The sequence below is a fragment of the Dermacentor andersoni genome, chromosome 1, assembly GCF_023375885.2.
Source record: "Dermacentor andersoni chromosome 1, qqDerAnde1_hic_scaffold, whole genome shotgun sequence".
NCBI classification, from domain to species: domain Eukaryota; kingdom Metazoa; phylum Arthropoda; class Arachnida; order Ixodida; family Ixodidae; genus Dermacentor; species Dermacentor andersoni.
Genome location: NC_092814.1, coordinates 233,748,005 through 233,763,413, shown reverse-complemented (window position 1 = coordinate 233,763,413; position 15,409 = coordinate 233,748,005). Strand labels below are relative to the sequence as shown.

Genomic DNA, 15,409 nt, shown 5'->3' with positions numbered 1-15,409 from the left:
CTTAACATCTGAGTGATTCTCTCAGGTACGACAAGCCCAATGTTTCAGGACCAAGTAAGGGCAGTCCAGAGCGCCCATGATGTCGCTGAAAGGCTTGGCCTGACAGTGCCAACGTGGGAGCGGCCCGCCTTGGCTTATGAAGTCGAGCCTCCGGACCTCATTACAATAAAAGTTTTCACACACACACACACACGACAAGAATTGTTAGATCATTAAAGACAAGAAGTGTTTAACGTCCATCCCGCATGGGATTAGGCACGCTACTAGTGTGAACCGTGGAAACCATCTTAAGATCAAAACAAATACCTGAGCTTGATTAGTTTTTAATTCTTCATAAGCCAACGTTTGTTAAGCCGGTTTGTGTACTCGTAAAATGGTTTTTGACCCCCTATCAGAGTTCCAATTGGTCCCTTCATGCTTTCAATCTAACTTAATTCTTCGCGAAGATGTTGACGCCAGGGCTAACACAACTGCGTCGTTAAGGACGTGACCAGTCATTTGCTTTGTGTTCCTAAGTAGAAGAAGAAAGCACAAGCACGCATGTACCCACTAGAAATAATATCTTAAAAAGCTTGGATGAGTACTTCCGGCGTTACATGTATTGCGCAAAAACCCGACGAGCCTGCTTGAGAAAGGGAAAATCGTATGAACACACACACGCACGCACACACACACATGCACGCGCGTGCTCGCACACGCACTTCGCTCGGGGTGTAGGGCTAGTGAGCCTTTGATGCCTTTTCTGCAAAATAAATGACTTGGGGATGAGTGGGAACTTGCTTTCTATATATATATATATATATATATATATATATATATAAATGAGAAGAAAGGAATGAGAAGCTACCGCGGCGCTGTTTCCGCATCCACTTCTTGGGTATTTATGTGTACTAGTGTACTAGTGTACACTAGTGTACACAAGTGTACACTACTAGTACACTACAATACTAGTGTACACTAGTACACTAGTGAACTAGTGTACACTTGGGTATTTAGTGTACTAGTGTAAACACTAGTGTATTTATGTGTACTGGCTAACACTCCCAGGGTTTAATATCCTATACTAGGACACATAAATACCCAAGAAAGTGGATGGGGAAACAGCGCCGCGGTAGCTGAATTGGTAGAGCATCGCACGTGAAATGCGAAGGTTGTGGGTTCGGTTCCCACCTGCGGCAAGTTGTGTTTTCATCCACTTCAATTTCCATTAATTTATCATTTCTTTATTTAATTTATTAAACACAAGTAATTTCCCCTATGTTGTCCTTGGTGTCAGTGTTTGTTGGCTTCTTAAGATATGACTAATAAAAATCGGGACCCTCGGTTAACCCCCTCTCATCGTTTATATATATATATATATATATATATCAAATAAAACAAGCCTAAGAACCATCATTACTTCTTATATATATATCATCATCATCAGCCTAGTTACGCCCACTGCAGGGCAAAGGCCTCTCCCATACTTCTCCAACTACCCCGGTCATGTACTATTTGTGGCCATGTTCTCCCTGCAAACGTCTTAATGTCATCCGCCCACCTAACTTTCTGCCGCCCCCTACTACGCTTCCCTTCCCTTGGAATCCAGTCCGTAACCTTTAATGGCCATCGGTTATCTTCCCTCCTCATTACATGTCCGACCCATGCCCATTTCTTTTTCTTGATTTCAACTAAGATGTCATTTACCCGCGTTTGTTCCCTCACCCAATCTGCTCTTTTCTTATCCCTTAACGTTACACCTATCATTCTTCTTTCCATAGCTCGTTGCGTCGTCCTCAATTTCGGCAGAACCCTTTTCGTAAGCCTCCAGGTTTCTGCCCCGTAGGTGAGCACTGGTAAGACACAGCTGTTATACACTTTCCTCTTGAGGGATAGTGGCAACCTGCTGTTCATGATTTGAGAATGCCTGCCAAACGCACCCCAGCCCATTCTTATTCTTCTGGTTATTTCAGTCTCATGATCCGGATCCGTGGTCACTACCTGCCCTAAGTAGATGTATTCCCTTACCACTTCCAGTGCCTCGCTACCTATCGTAAACTGCTGTTCTCTTCCGAGACTGTTAAACATTACTTTAGTTTTCTGTAGATTAATTTTCAGACCCACCCTTCTGCTTTGCCTCTCCAGGTCAGTGAGCATGCTTTGCAATTGGTCTCCTGAGTTACTAAGCAAGGCAATATCATCAGCGAATCGCAAGTTGCTAAGGTATTCTCCATCAACTTTTATCCCCAATTCTTCCCACTCCAGGTCTCTGAATACCTCCTGTAAACATGCTGTGAATAGCATTGGAGATATCGTATCTCCCTGTCTGACGCCTTTCTTTATTGGGATTTTGTTGCTTTCTTTGTGAAGGATTACGGTGGCTGTGGAACCGCTATAGATATATTCCAGTATCTTTACATATGGCTCATCTACACCCTGATTCCGTAGTGCCTTCATGACTGCTGAGGTTTCGACTGAATCAAATGCTTTTTCGTAATCAATGAAGGCTATATATAAGGGTTGGTTATATTCCGCACATTTCTCTATCACCTGATTGATAGTGTGAATATGGTCTATTGTTGAGTAGCCTTTACGGAATCCTGCCTGGTCCTTTGGTTGACAGAAATCTAAGGTATTCCTGATTCTATTTGCGATTACCTTAGTAAATAATTTGTAGGCAACGGACAGTAAGCTGATCGGTCTATAATTTTTCAAGTCTTTGGCGTCCCCTTTCTTATGGATTAGGATTATGTTAGCGTTCTTCCAAGATTCCGGTACGTTCGAGGTCATGAGGCATTGTGTATATAGGGCGGCCAATCTTTCTAGGACAGTGTTCCCACCATCCTTCAATAAATTTGCTGTTACCTGATCCTCCCCAGCTGCCTTCCCCCTTTTGCATAGCTCCCAAGCCGTTCTTTACCTCTTCCGGTGTTACTAGTGGGATTTCAAGTTCCTCTAGCCTATTCTCTCTCACCTTATCGTCGTGGCTGTTACTGGTACTGTATAAATCTCTATAAAACTCTTCAGCCACTTGAACTATCTCATCCATATTAGTAACGATATTGCCGGCTTTGTCTCTTAACGCACACATCTGGTTCTTGCCTATTCCTAGTTTCTTCTTCACTGCTTTTAGGCTTCCTCCGTTCCTGAGAGCCTGTTCAATTCTATCCATATTATAGTTCCTTATTTCCGCTGTCTTACGCTTGTTGATTAACTTAGAAAGTTCAGCCAGTTCTATGCTAGCTGTAGGGTTAGAGGCTTTCATACATTGGCGTTTCTTGATCAGATCTTTCGTCTCCTGCGATAGCTTACTGGTTTCCTGTTTAACGGCGTTACCACCGGCTTCTATTGCGCACTCCTTAATGATGCCCATAAGATTGTCGTTCATTGCTTCAACACTATGGTCCTCTTCCTGGGTTAAAGCCGAATACTTGTTCTGTAGCTTGATCCGGAATTCCTCGAGTTTCCCTCTTACCGCTAACTCATTGATTGGCTTCTTATGTACCAGTTTCTTCCGTTCCCTCCTGAAGTCAAGGCTAATTCGAGTTCTTACCATCCTATGGTCACTGCAGCGCACCTTGCCGAGCACGTCTACATCTTGTATGATGCCAGGGTTCGCGCAGAGTATGAAGTCGATTTCATTTCTAGTCTCACCATTCGGGCTCCTCCACGTCCACTTTCGGCCAACCCGCTTGCGGAAAAAGGTATTCATTATCCGCATATTATTCTGTTCTGCAAACTCTACTAATAACTCTCCTCTGCTATTCCTAGAGCCTATGCCATATTCCCCCACTGACTTGTCTCCGGCCTGCTTCTTGCCTACCCTGGCATTGAAATCGCCCATCAGTATACTGTATTTTGTATTGACTTTACCCATCGCCGATTACACGTCTTCATAGAAGCTTTCGACTTCCTGGTCATCATTACTGGATGTAGGGGCGTAGACCTGTATAACCTTCATTTTGTACATCTTATTAAGTTTCACAACAAGACCTGCCACCCTCTCGTTAATGCTATAGAATTCCTGTATGTTACCAGCTATGTTCTTACTAATCAGGAATCCGACTCCTAGTTCTCGTCTCTCTGCTAAGCCCCGGTAGCACAGGACGTGCCCGCTTTTTAGCACTGTATATGCTTCTTTTGGCCTCCTAACTTCACTGAGCCCTATTATATCCCATTTACTGCCCTCTAATTCCTCCAATAGCACTGCTAGACTCGCCTCACTAGATAACGTTCTAGCGTTAAACGTTGCCAGGTTCATATTCCAATGGCGGCCTGTCCGGAGCCAGGGATTCTCAGCACCCTCTGCAGCGTCGCAGGTCTGACCGCCGCCGTGGTCAGTTGCTTCGCAGCTGCTGGGGACTGAGGGCCGGGGTTTGATTGTTGTGTGTGGCCAAGTACTACACCAGGGTGGCCAATCCTGCTCTGGTGAGAGAGTGCTTTACCGGTTCTGGTCACCGGCATCAGGCCGCACTCCAGGCCTGTTTGTGCAATTTTCTCAACACACGGTTTTTTTTTTGTATTTTCCGGTGGAGAATTGTACGGCCCGGGATTTGAATCACGGTCCTCTTGCACGGGAGGCGGATACTCTACCGTCCCCGCAGGAGGTAAATTTAAAAATTAAATTGTGGGATTTTACGTGACAAAACCACTTTCTGATTATGAGGCACGCCGTAGTGGAGGACTCCGGAAATTTCGACCACCTGGGGTTCTTTAACGTGCACCTAAATCTAAGTACACGGGTGTTCTCGCATTTCGCCCCCATCGAAATGCGGCCGCCGTGGCCGGGATCCGATCCCGCGACCTCGTGCTCAGCAGTCTAACACCATAGCTACTGAGTAACCACGGCGGGTCCCGCAGGAGTTGTACGCCTCATTTAACCTACAGTGGTGCCCTATTTGATCAGTCAAGGTGGACCAATCTGAGCTCGGTTATACCGCACGGATGGCACTCGGCTAGAGAACCTGGTATTTATGACCTGCACATGTGTGGCCATACATAATTGAAGATATATATCTTTCTTATTTTTTTATTTTAGGAGGGTTCCCATACAGTGATAAAATAAAGGAAAAGACATTAAAAAGAAAGAAAAAAAAACGAAAGAAAAAGGGGGGAAGAAGGAACATAACAGGCGATTTGAACTCGTGACCGTTGGATGTTGCCCGGAAAGATAGCTCAGTCGGTTGGTTTGTCAGGCCCCAGGTTACTTACAAGCGCCATAGCTCCTGCTCCGAGCCTCATACTTACGTGTAAAGGGACTGATGTTGTCCGCATACTTTCTTGGAAAAGTGGCCGCCCGAGGAGAAGAGCGAACTCGAGCGGCTTTAGAGACTAGGAAAACTGCCCTAAAATATTTAGACTTGAGGGAAAGCTTCGTTATCAAACGATAGCACGGCAATCAGCACTCGAATACGACGAGAGAAATTATTGAGACGTGGAAAATTCCCTTGAAATAAATATGGTTTGCGAGACAAATGCTTGTAAGTATTGAACCTCTTAAAAGATGAGGGGGGAGTATGCGCTCACCGAGAGGGCATCGTCGGCACGAGACCACCACCAGGCACCGTACTGAGACGTGGAGGGCTCTGCGGCGGAAACAAAGCCTCCCTTCTCCGCCGGCCAAGAGGGGAAAACGCGCTTTCCGATCGCTCAAGGTTGCGTGGACATAGTATAACTCTAGCGTCTAGGAACAGCTTAACCAGGTGCGGGGGCGGCACGCATAGCGTGGGAAGCTAGCCGCCGGAATAACTATCTCAAGGACTGCTGCTGACGAGGGCGAAATACCTTCGTGTAATTATAATAACCCTAATAGGACTACTTTCGAAAGAAAAAAAAAAGGAAACAGCCCAGAGGGCTATACTACGAGAGCTATGACTGATAGTTTTCTATATATGTATATATATATATATATATTCATCTCATCTATGGGATCTCATGCGCGCGCTGTTGCTTTGTCTCTGCGTGTAGTAGTTAAGAGAGCCAGTTTAAGGGCGGAGAAGAAGGAAGGAAAGGAAAGCAAAATTGCAGCGCCGTGGTTTTAAAGTGCACCCGTGGTAGAGAAACGGAAGGCGATATAAGCGTGCGTGGCCATGATACGCACACGACTTCCATATAAGAACCATCAATTTACTTCTTAACTGAACTAGCGGCCAATACTACATAGAAATCAACAGAAAACATCGTGTCGCTCTATTCTGTGTGTGTCTAATGGCTTCAAAAGAGCACACAACAATCTTTTACTGCCCATACCACAGCGTACATGCGATTAACAGAACACAAGTAAACGTAAACAGCGCGCATTCTCAAACCGACAGTGACCTCTTCAACATCGGTTCAGTCAGGTACCGGACGGTGTTCCTTTGAACCCTCGACAACTTCGTCAAAATCCAACAGGTCAGACTTGAATTGAAACGATCATACTTGTTGAATGCTAATCCGAAGCTGTGATGTACAGACTGAACGTAACTTTCAAACCTGGAAAAATCAGAAAGCACATTTCACTCACGTGCAAAATGAAAGCCCATGACTGTGTGGGGAGCCATGATTGCCGCCACATTACAAGCAGGCAGACAGAGCAAGATCACTGGATGAGCGATATGTTGCTGTCACGTTAAAATGTAGTCGAATTTGAAGCCTGCTGACACCAACACCAAAAAACAACGCCCTTTAAATAATAAAGATCTCTACTTTTTTGAAAGCATATTTAGCGCCAGCAAACAAGGACGGAAGGGAGACGACACCATAATGCGCTAACTTCAACAACTTGATTTTCAGGAAATACACCTATATACCTATCTACTGTTTTTTTAGTTGGCTCCTGTAAAGCGTGCATCACATCAGTAACAGTTATGTCGAGGAGAAGCAACCGCTAAGGCAGAACAGAAGGCCGAAGAAAAATGCTAGCAGAGATAAAAAACTGCATAATCGTAAATCAAAGACAGCGATGCTGCCACGCTTTACCATCAGAAAGGATCATAAAAGCTTCACGAACCATGCCATACGGACAATCTTTCGTTCCCAAGGCACGCGCTGCTCAAGTGTTGCCTTTTCATCAACTGCCGTCGTCTCCACTAGTCGCACGCCCCTCTGATCTACGCCCTTGACTAGATATTGCCAATTTTGTAAGGCAGTATTCAATGCCCACATTGGCTTGCATATAGAGAGCGGCTTAAAATACTTACTCAAAGCTTTACAAATAACTTCACATTCCCTTGCATATAGCGATGACTTTTCGTTAATTCGTTAATTCCTTCTGCCCTCCAATCCCCCTTCGTAAATGACACGCGCAATCACCCAATTGACAATCTCCCAATTAATGCCTTGCAATTCCTCGCGATTGTTAGTTTCAACACATCTTCAGCGCGCCGTGAAATGGGAGCCATTTGGATGGCTTCTTAGTCCCACAAAGAATGAACATCATCCTAATGTTTTTCAGCTTATTTCACATACCCGCTCTGTTCTTACAAAGTTTAATTCCGATTTTACTTTTATTTCTTTTAGAGCAATTGTTTCAGACATCTCGGTGTATGAAAGACAAACAAAAAAATAAATAAAATTATGATTTTTTTTACTTCCACAATCAATCCAGAGCTTTTTGTTCGCGGCTACAAGCAATGCAAGCCGCCCTGTCTGTATCCTTGGAAGGTTGCGTCCTCATATAACTTTTACGTAGTAGTTCTGCGGAAACCCGCAAGGTGGAGAGAAGTAATGAATAAAGGGAAAATCAGACATCCACCCGTTCGTAGCAAATGCTACAAAGGAAACCCATACGGGTTCCTCGAAAGAAAAGCCTCATAGTTGAAGAAAAATTCGTCCTGGTCCGGGACTCGAACCCGGGACCACCGCCTTTCCGGGGCAGCCGCTCTACCATCTGAGCTAACCAGGCGGCTAGCAGATGGCAGGGCGAAGTCGAATTTGTCGACAACACACGAGGCAAAGGCAAGGTTTGACGTAGTAGTTCTGCGGAAACCCGCAAGGTGGAGAGAAGTAATGAATAAAGGGAAAATCAGACATCCACCCGTTCGTAGCAAATGCTACAAAGGAAACCCATACGGGTTCCTCGAAAGAAAAGCCTCATAGTTGAAGAAAAATTCGTCCTGGTCCGGGACTCGAACCCGGGACCACCGCCTTTCCGGGGCAGCCGCTCTACCATCTGAGCTAACCAGGCGGCTAGCAGATGGCAGGGCGAAGTCGAATTTGTCGACAACACACGAGGCAAAGGCAAGGTTTGACGTAGGTTTGGCTAGCCGCCTGGTTAGCTCAGATGGTAGAGCGGCTGCCCCGGAAAGGCGGTGGTCCCGGGTTCGAGTCCCGGACCAGGACGAATTTTTCTTCAACTATGAGGCTTTCCTTTCGAGGAACCCGTATGGGTTTCCTTTGTGCATTTGCTACGAACGGGTGGATGTCTGATTTTCCCTTTATTCATATAACTTTTAGTTCTCTTGCAGTGGCCGCTGACGCTTGCGGTGACCAAACTTTGAGAACTCTTGACACTTGACTGACGCAGCCCAACACTTAAGCAAGATAGCGCACCGTATGACATTGGAGAAGTGTCACACACCTGCATTCACCCAACATCGATTACATTCCCTCGACCCATCTATGCAACTGCGGCTGTTACCTGGGCTTCCGCGAAAGGAGGAAACAATGCTGTGTCGCTTACGCTTGTGCATCGCATTCCCCAATGCATATACGTGTTTGATTGGAATGGCTGATAGCACCAAGTGCAATGCCTGCGGTGTCGAGGAAACTATAGAACATCTACTGTGCTAGCCCATCTTTTGAAAATGAAAGACATGACCTCTGCACAGCTCTAAATCAGTTAGATAGAACAAGATCTTGGGAACATGGCCTCGCATGTCACAGCTACAGAAAGCCACAGAAGCGCTGCTGCGATATGTAAAAGCTACCGGATAGAGTCACCGTCTGTGATCCGGAAGGAGTGACCGATCGATATCCCCAGTGGACTTTCTCTTCTTCTTTTAATCTTTCTCTCCACTTTTGCCTTTCCCCAGTGCAGGGTAGCCAACCGCGCTCAGTCCTGGTTAACCTCCCTGCCTTTCATTTATTATTTGCTCTCTCTCTCTCTTTCTTGACGGTCTTGTCTGCGTGGTTCTGGCTGATTCTTACAGCATAAAGATCCTTTCTGTAAAAGAAACGCATTTGAGTCAGCACTGACCAATTCATGCAAAAACAAAATAATAAAATGACATTACAAAACCACTGTGGACGATATCTAGAGTTGGCTGCTCAGCAGTTGATTAACGCGGTGAAAAATTTCCACGTGGAAGGATTAAAAACGTGTTATTCCACACTGAGTTGCGGACGATTTCTTTTCGAGGGAAGACAATTATTTTATCAAGAAATAGAAAACAAAAATTAAAGTGGAGGCTTTCCTCGTGCATGTTTTATAATCGCGGGAGTAAAAGCACAGGCTAGGATAATCCGGAAGGCGAACAGCACGAGCTGTAAGTGCCACAGTGAATCGTATTCCTGCTTTGTATCAATACAACTTTAAATGGTGGATGTCGGTGATTAACGATCGCTTAAATAAGCTGGTGGTTCGCTCCCAGCGTGCCTTTGAACCTCTGATTTCTCTATGCGCGGTTTAAGCCCCCATGTGAACGCTTTCCCAGAACTGCGATAGGCTTTCAGACGGTGCGAGGGAGCACTGCCTCAGCATCGTGCTCTGCAGAAGCAGTTTTCGCTTCTTTGTTCGAGATAGAATTTACCCATTCAATGACGGTACATACAATTGTCCGAAACATTTTTTTTTCTATCTTAATGTGTACCACAAATTGAGATTAACAGTAATCAGGGAAACGGGAAAATATGTCGCGCAAACTTATCCAGGAATGAGGGAGAGACACCTGTCAGAAAACTGGAAGTATGGCCCAAGCCACCTGAAGGTTCGTTTGGAATTTGTACCGGCCGGTCTCATCATATGTGACCCGATTCGCAGATGTCATTTACTTCACATTCAAAATGTGTAGCACCATTGCAGCCGCGGATATCTTGCATCGGTCAGTCTCCTCTGACCGTGCTTTCAAAAGAAAACGAGTAGCGTGCCAAACTTCTTCCGCGTTCTACATTCCTGGTATAAACCAACAAATGACGCTTACTGCCTGTCATTCATTGTTGGCCGCAGACATGTAGCCAAAAACTTCGTACTCAATACCAAAATTCAGCAAGAAAAAAAATTCTGGCACGTTGCCTGTAGGCAACACTCGTCAATAAAGGGTTAACCAAGCCCTGTAGTGTTTTTTCAATGTTTCTCAAACTTGTGCACCTATGCCTGTTTTGCGGGTCTATTAACTGCATTCATAGTAGTTACATAAGCGTGCGTGTACTGAATGTTTAACTTTATTTGTCATGGTTCCATTATTATGTCGTCTTTTCCTTAAATTTTATACTTTAGCAGCCACAGAGGCTCGCCAAGAGCATGGGTAGCTTAACTTCGCTAATTCTCATTAAAGTTTACTAATTTCTCTCCCTTTCCACATTATAAGCAACCTTCAAGTTCAGCAAAAAGGCCATTTTTTAGCTGACTGATGGTGTTTCACGTACCAAATCAACAGCTGGCTTATCAAAGACGTTGCAGAAGAGGATTTCATATGAACATCTACCAAATGTAGAAAGGTATGCTGGTGTAATGGTTGTATCGAGATGCCATTTTTGCGAACAAATGTTTGAACTTTTGTTCGAGAACTTATCTTTTACAGAGTAACCTATGATGACATCGTTATGATTAAAGAAACTTAGTCGACTAAAAGCGCAAGTTTTGTTGCTCTAGTTAAAGAAGCCCACACTCTCACACCCTCTGAATAAATTATCACAATTTAACTCAACTATATCTCAGGACGTAATCCTGGAAAACTGAAATAGTACATTTGTCGGCACAAAAAAAGGAGTAGTTGCCTGGTGTTAGGATCGGCCTGCTGGGGTACTGTTCTGCAAAACTATCTCAGCCCGCTGCAGGTGCTTCGATCGATCCGCGGTGGTGGGGCCCTTCAGAGAACCAGCGAGATCGACAGCGCTAACCAACCATGAACTACCTTTGGAGAACTTGACTACGGTGGCGTTAATCCATCATGCGCCTCGTTCGGGGAATCGGCGACTACAGGAGAAAGGCAGCTCTGGAATTTAGAGGCGCCGGACAAGGGACAACCGGCGGCCATGCTGCGGGGGTCAGCTCGGGGAACCAACGCGCCTTTCAAGACTCCAGATAATAGGCAAGGGGCGGGTCGACTGCGTTGACGTTTGACGCTGCGAATCGGCAGTGAAAGCTGTGCGTAGGTGTGTATGTAAACCCCCTCCCCCCTTCCCTCAAAAGAGGGCCGGCTGCAATGACGTCGAACGTTTTTGCCTCACCTAGGGATCTAGGGAACACGAAGTGCTTATAAGCGGCTGTTATCGTCTGCTAGGGGTGCTCGTGCTCGTGCTATGTGTGTGTGCTCGTAAGCTGTGTGCTGTATGCTCGTCTTGCGTGCCTCATTTGGGAGCCACGCTTAGACTGTCGAATGTATCTCTTGTTTAAACTGTAAATACTGTAAATAAACCCTGTACGCCTAGTTCCTCCCAAGTTCCTCTCTACGACCTTCAACCCTTACAAATGGTGGCAGCGGCGAGATCGTCCGACAACTTCTACAACTGGCAACAGCGGTGGGATCGTCCGACAAATCGTACACTGGACAAATTATGCAAAACCACAGCTTCAGACATCACATAGTACGGGTCGAACTTATCGGACGATGCAATTCTCTTTCAGGACATGGGATTCCAGGCGGGCTATACCCATTAGTGTAGCTACCGTACCATTCGCTTCATGATTACCCTAACCAACCGTCCCCAGAGAGAAATGGGGAGGGCGGCTTCCACGACGGCCGACGAAGGTTGGAAGGGCGCCTCTCGATCGGCCCGGCACCTCGGCCGCTGATGGTGGAGGCGCCTTTACCCGGCTTCTGATCGGAGATGGGATTAGAGTGCTTCCGAGAGATCAAGGGAGGCTGCTTCCATTACGGCGAAATCTCTTGTAGAGGATCAGCCTTCTATTTATTCGGCATTGATGACTCCAAGTTTGGCGCCTTAGTAAAAAATGCCGCAGGCACGCAATTACCTTCAGGTTTCAAAAGCCGGCCGTGGTGAAAGCCACCGGAGCGGCTTATACCGGGGACTTTTCCTTGGTGGACTCCCGCATCAATCAAAGCTCGACAAAGAATGGCGTTAGTCCAGCCGTCGGCCATAGCGGCAGCCAGAGGTTGTGCATGCGCGAGATACTACGGGCAGCCTTTTGTTGCGAGTGAAGCGAAAAGAAAAGCTGCACTACGGGCACTATGAAAGCCGTCTCGAGAGAAAACTTCAAGCTCCTAAGGCGAGCCGAGATTATTTATATTCTTTTCCGCATAATTTTTTTTCTCAACGTAGTGACAAATGCTTTTAAGAATTTGTCTACGAAGAAAACCAAATGTAGAGGCCGTACAACTGAAATGCGTCTATTGCATCAAGTATTCGTCGTGTTATGAGCGATTGCCCAGCCACCAAGTTCTGTAGTAACTTGTTAGCTTGGTCTATTTATGACAATGCGATAGGAATTCTAACGGGTGCGTGTGGCCTGCGCCATGCCAGACGGCGTTCTGACGTGCTGGCACTGGTTGCATGTAGCCTTGCGTGATGCAATGAGACACATTGCGCGTTCATGAACTGAATCACGTGTAGGCTGCGCGCGCTATTTGACCTATTGCCTCGCTGCTATAAAAAAAATTAAAAATAAAGAAAGCGCCAGTCGTTGAAGTTCCCGCGTTGTGCTCGTTTTTTTTTTTTTTTTTTTTTTCTGTGCATTCGCGTTCCTTTCCGCACTGTTTCTCCATCAGAAGCTACGGTAAACAAACTAGCCTATGTGTTGAGGCTCATGGTCTCACTGCGTAGACGATGAGCTTCCTAGCCATCTACAGGAACGACCGTCCATAGAATCTGGAGCGTTTCGTGCTGAAGCAGGAACATAACGCCCTAAGGACCACGTTGCAAAGAAATTGTTGCGTCATGACTACAGCAAGATTATTCTCCTAACAAAGCTTAAGCTAGGAATAAAAAAAGCTTTGACGTGACAAATTTGCCACTGAGTGACCGATTAGTCTTGAAGGCATGTTTAAACGTACACGAAAGGGGCTTAATGAGCTAAGCTGTATTGGTAAACTAAACTATGCTTGCGCAATAGTAAAACGGGCACTCATAACGCGAGCGGAAAAGGCTGAAAAAAAAAAGGGCGGCGACACCACCCTGAAGGTTCGGCAGCAGCTCCTTGTGACGTCATAAATTCGAACTGCGTCTACTCGGGTTGAGTTAATTGTGCGCCGGTAAAGAAGAACTATAGTGCATGCTAAACAACCCGCAACTCTAACAAGGAAGTCTTGATAATCTTTTCGAAATTCCAGAAAATAAATTCAAATATGTGACGTCAAGCTGTCGTTCCGCCGTTAAGGTTTCGGGGCAAAATTAAAAAAAAAAAGGGGGGGGGGGACGCGTTGCTTCATTTTCTCCAGTAACAATGTACCTTCTCCCGCCATAAGAAAGAAAATGTAGTGTGTGAGAGAATACTATCCGATTCTAAACTAATTTAGTGTTGGTCTTTAATGACCGATTCAAAAACGCGCACGTGACCGCTGAAAACAATATTGTAGCAGCGCTGTTATTATAGTCAAAGTGGGTTTTATTTCATTCTTGCATTCTCACAACCAGTTCCTTCCTTGTGAAGCTAGAAAACAGCTTTATGTAGTATAGCAGTTACATGTACTAATGAAAGGGCAAATATTTCGAGGGACAGTGCCAACGAATAAATAAAATTTATTTATTTATTTATTTAGTTAGTTAGTTAGTTAGTTAGTTAGTTAGTTAGTTAGTTAGTTAGTTAGTTAGTTAGTTAGTTAGTTAGTTAGTTAGTTAGTTAGTTAGTTAGTTAGTTAGTTAGTTAGTTAGTTAGTTAGTTAGTTAGTTAGTTAGGTCGTCAGTTAGTTTTCAGTGGTCCTAATGTGTCAGCAGCATACGCATTTGGGCTGGTTGGTTCACGACTTGAGCGAAAACAGCGCTGTTGTCTCACGTCCCCCCTTTGTACTGCGCTGTTACCGCTCAACTAGTATGTTGCATTACGTGAAATGTGGGTAATTTAGAAGGTGCTGGAGAATACTTAATATTTGACGGCGATTGTGAAGTGTCAATGTGCGACATTAAAAAAAGAAGATGAAAGAAAATTGAAATCAGTTGTTTTGCAATGGTAGGCTAGAAGAGTATTCCAGTGAAGAGTAGCCTGTACAAAGAAAGCTCGTTGAGACTGCGTAGGCACATATTAGGTAGACAACACAAGTGTGGCCGGCCCTGGCTATGCGGTGGGCTAGTGAGGTCAAAGCGGGAACGTGGGATAAAGGCAATTGCAGGGAAATGTTACGGCAAGATTCGAAAAGGAGTGAATCAAGCCGGGATTGAAAAACTTAAACATCACTTAATCCGAAATGGCAATGGATTTCTTTAGTGAGCAGTGAGAGGACCCGCGGTTGATGAGGTCAATGCACGTAGGCTCTGTCGTATCGACAGAGCATTCACAGGAAGAGGATACTAAGCGCGCGTACACGTACATGTGGGCAATTCTTCGATGAAGCTTCATGTGACCCTCCGCAGTTCGAACACTTCAATGCAGTCGCGCCACATTTATCTGCAGCGTGGGGCTCGGCGCAGCGGGGGCATACTGCCTGATTTTCGCAGACACTGCTCACGTGTCCCAGTTTCATGCATTTGCGGCACTGAAGAAGTTTCGAAATGAAAGGCCGCACTGTATGTCTGAAGTGTCCCTCCTTAACATGCGAGGGTATATATTTACCCTTCAATGTAATCTTCCCGCGGCGTGAACTGCCTAGGCGCTTAACATCAACAATGACCTCATCATTTGCTGGCTTGATAAGAATTGGCAAGTCGTTATTAAGAATGGCAACGTCTACATTGTAGATAACGCCGGTGACTACGTCAGATCACAGAGGGATGTAAGAGCGCACCTGAATGCCATCGAGGTCTGTTACGCTGCGTAGAGTGGCCATAGCAGTTTCATGCTGGACATCAACCGCCAGTTGATTTTTTCCGGTGTTCCCTCGAATGTCCGATATTTCATTTGGCACAGGGCTTCAAATGACATCGACACAGACTGCCTGTTAAGTAGCTTCATTTTGACGGTGGGAAGCAGGGGCACAAATATGATGGTATTGGCGTCCGGCCTCTGAGTTTGTCTTACTGTTTGCTTGCTTGACGATGAGGACGTCCTGGTGCTCCTTCTCTTCGTTCTGCGGCTCTGCACAAGCTGGAAGTCGTCATCGAAAGTGTCCTCACTGCTGAGAGAATAAACATGGGTGTCCTCGCTGTCGCTCTGCTGACCGATCCGCTTCCTGGAGGC

At 45.6% G+C, this 15,409-nt stretch overlaps 1 non-coding gene across 1 annotated transcript; it reads left to right on the top strand.

Moving 5' to 3' along the window:
* Positions 1–1,105: 1,105 nt before the first annotated feature.
* TRNAS-UGA (transfer RNA serine (anticodon UGA)) lies at positions 1,106–1,178 on the top strand. The gene has a single exon. It is a non-coding gene; the product is annotated as a tRNA-Ser (tRNA).
* The last annotated feature ends 14,231 nt before the right edge of the window (positions 1,179–15,409 follow it).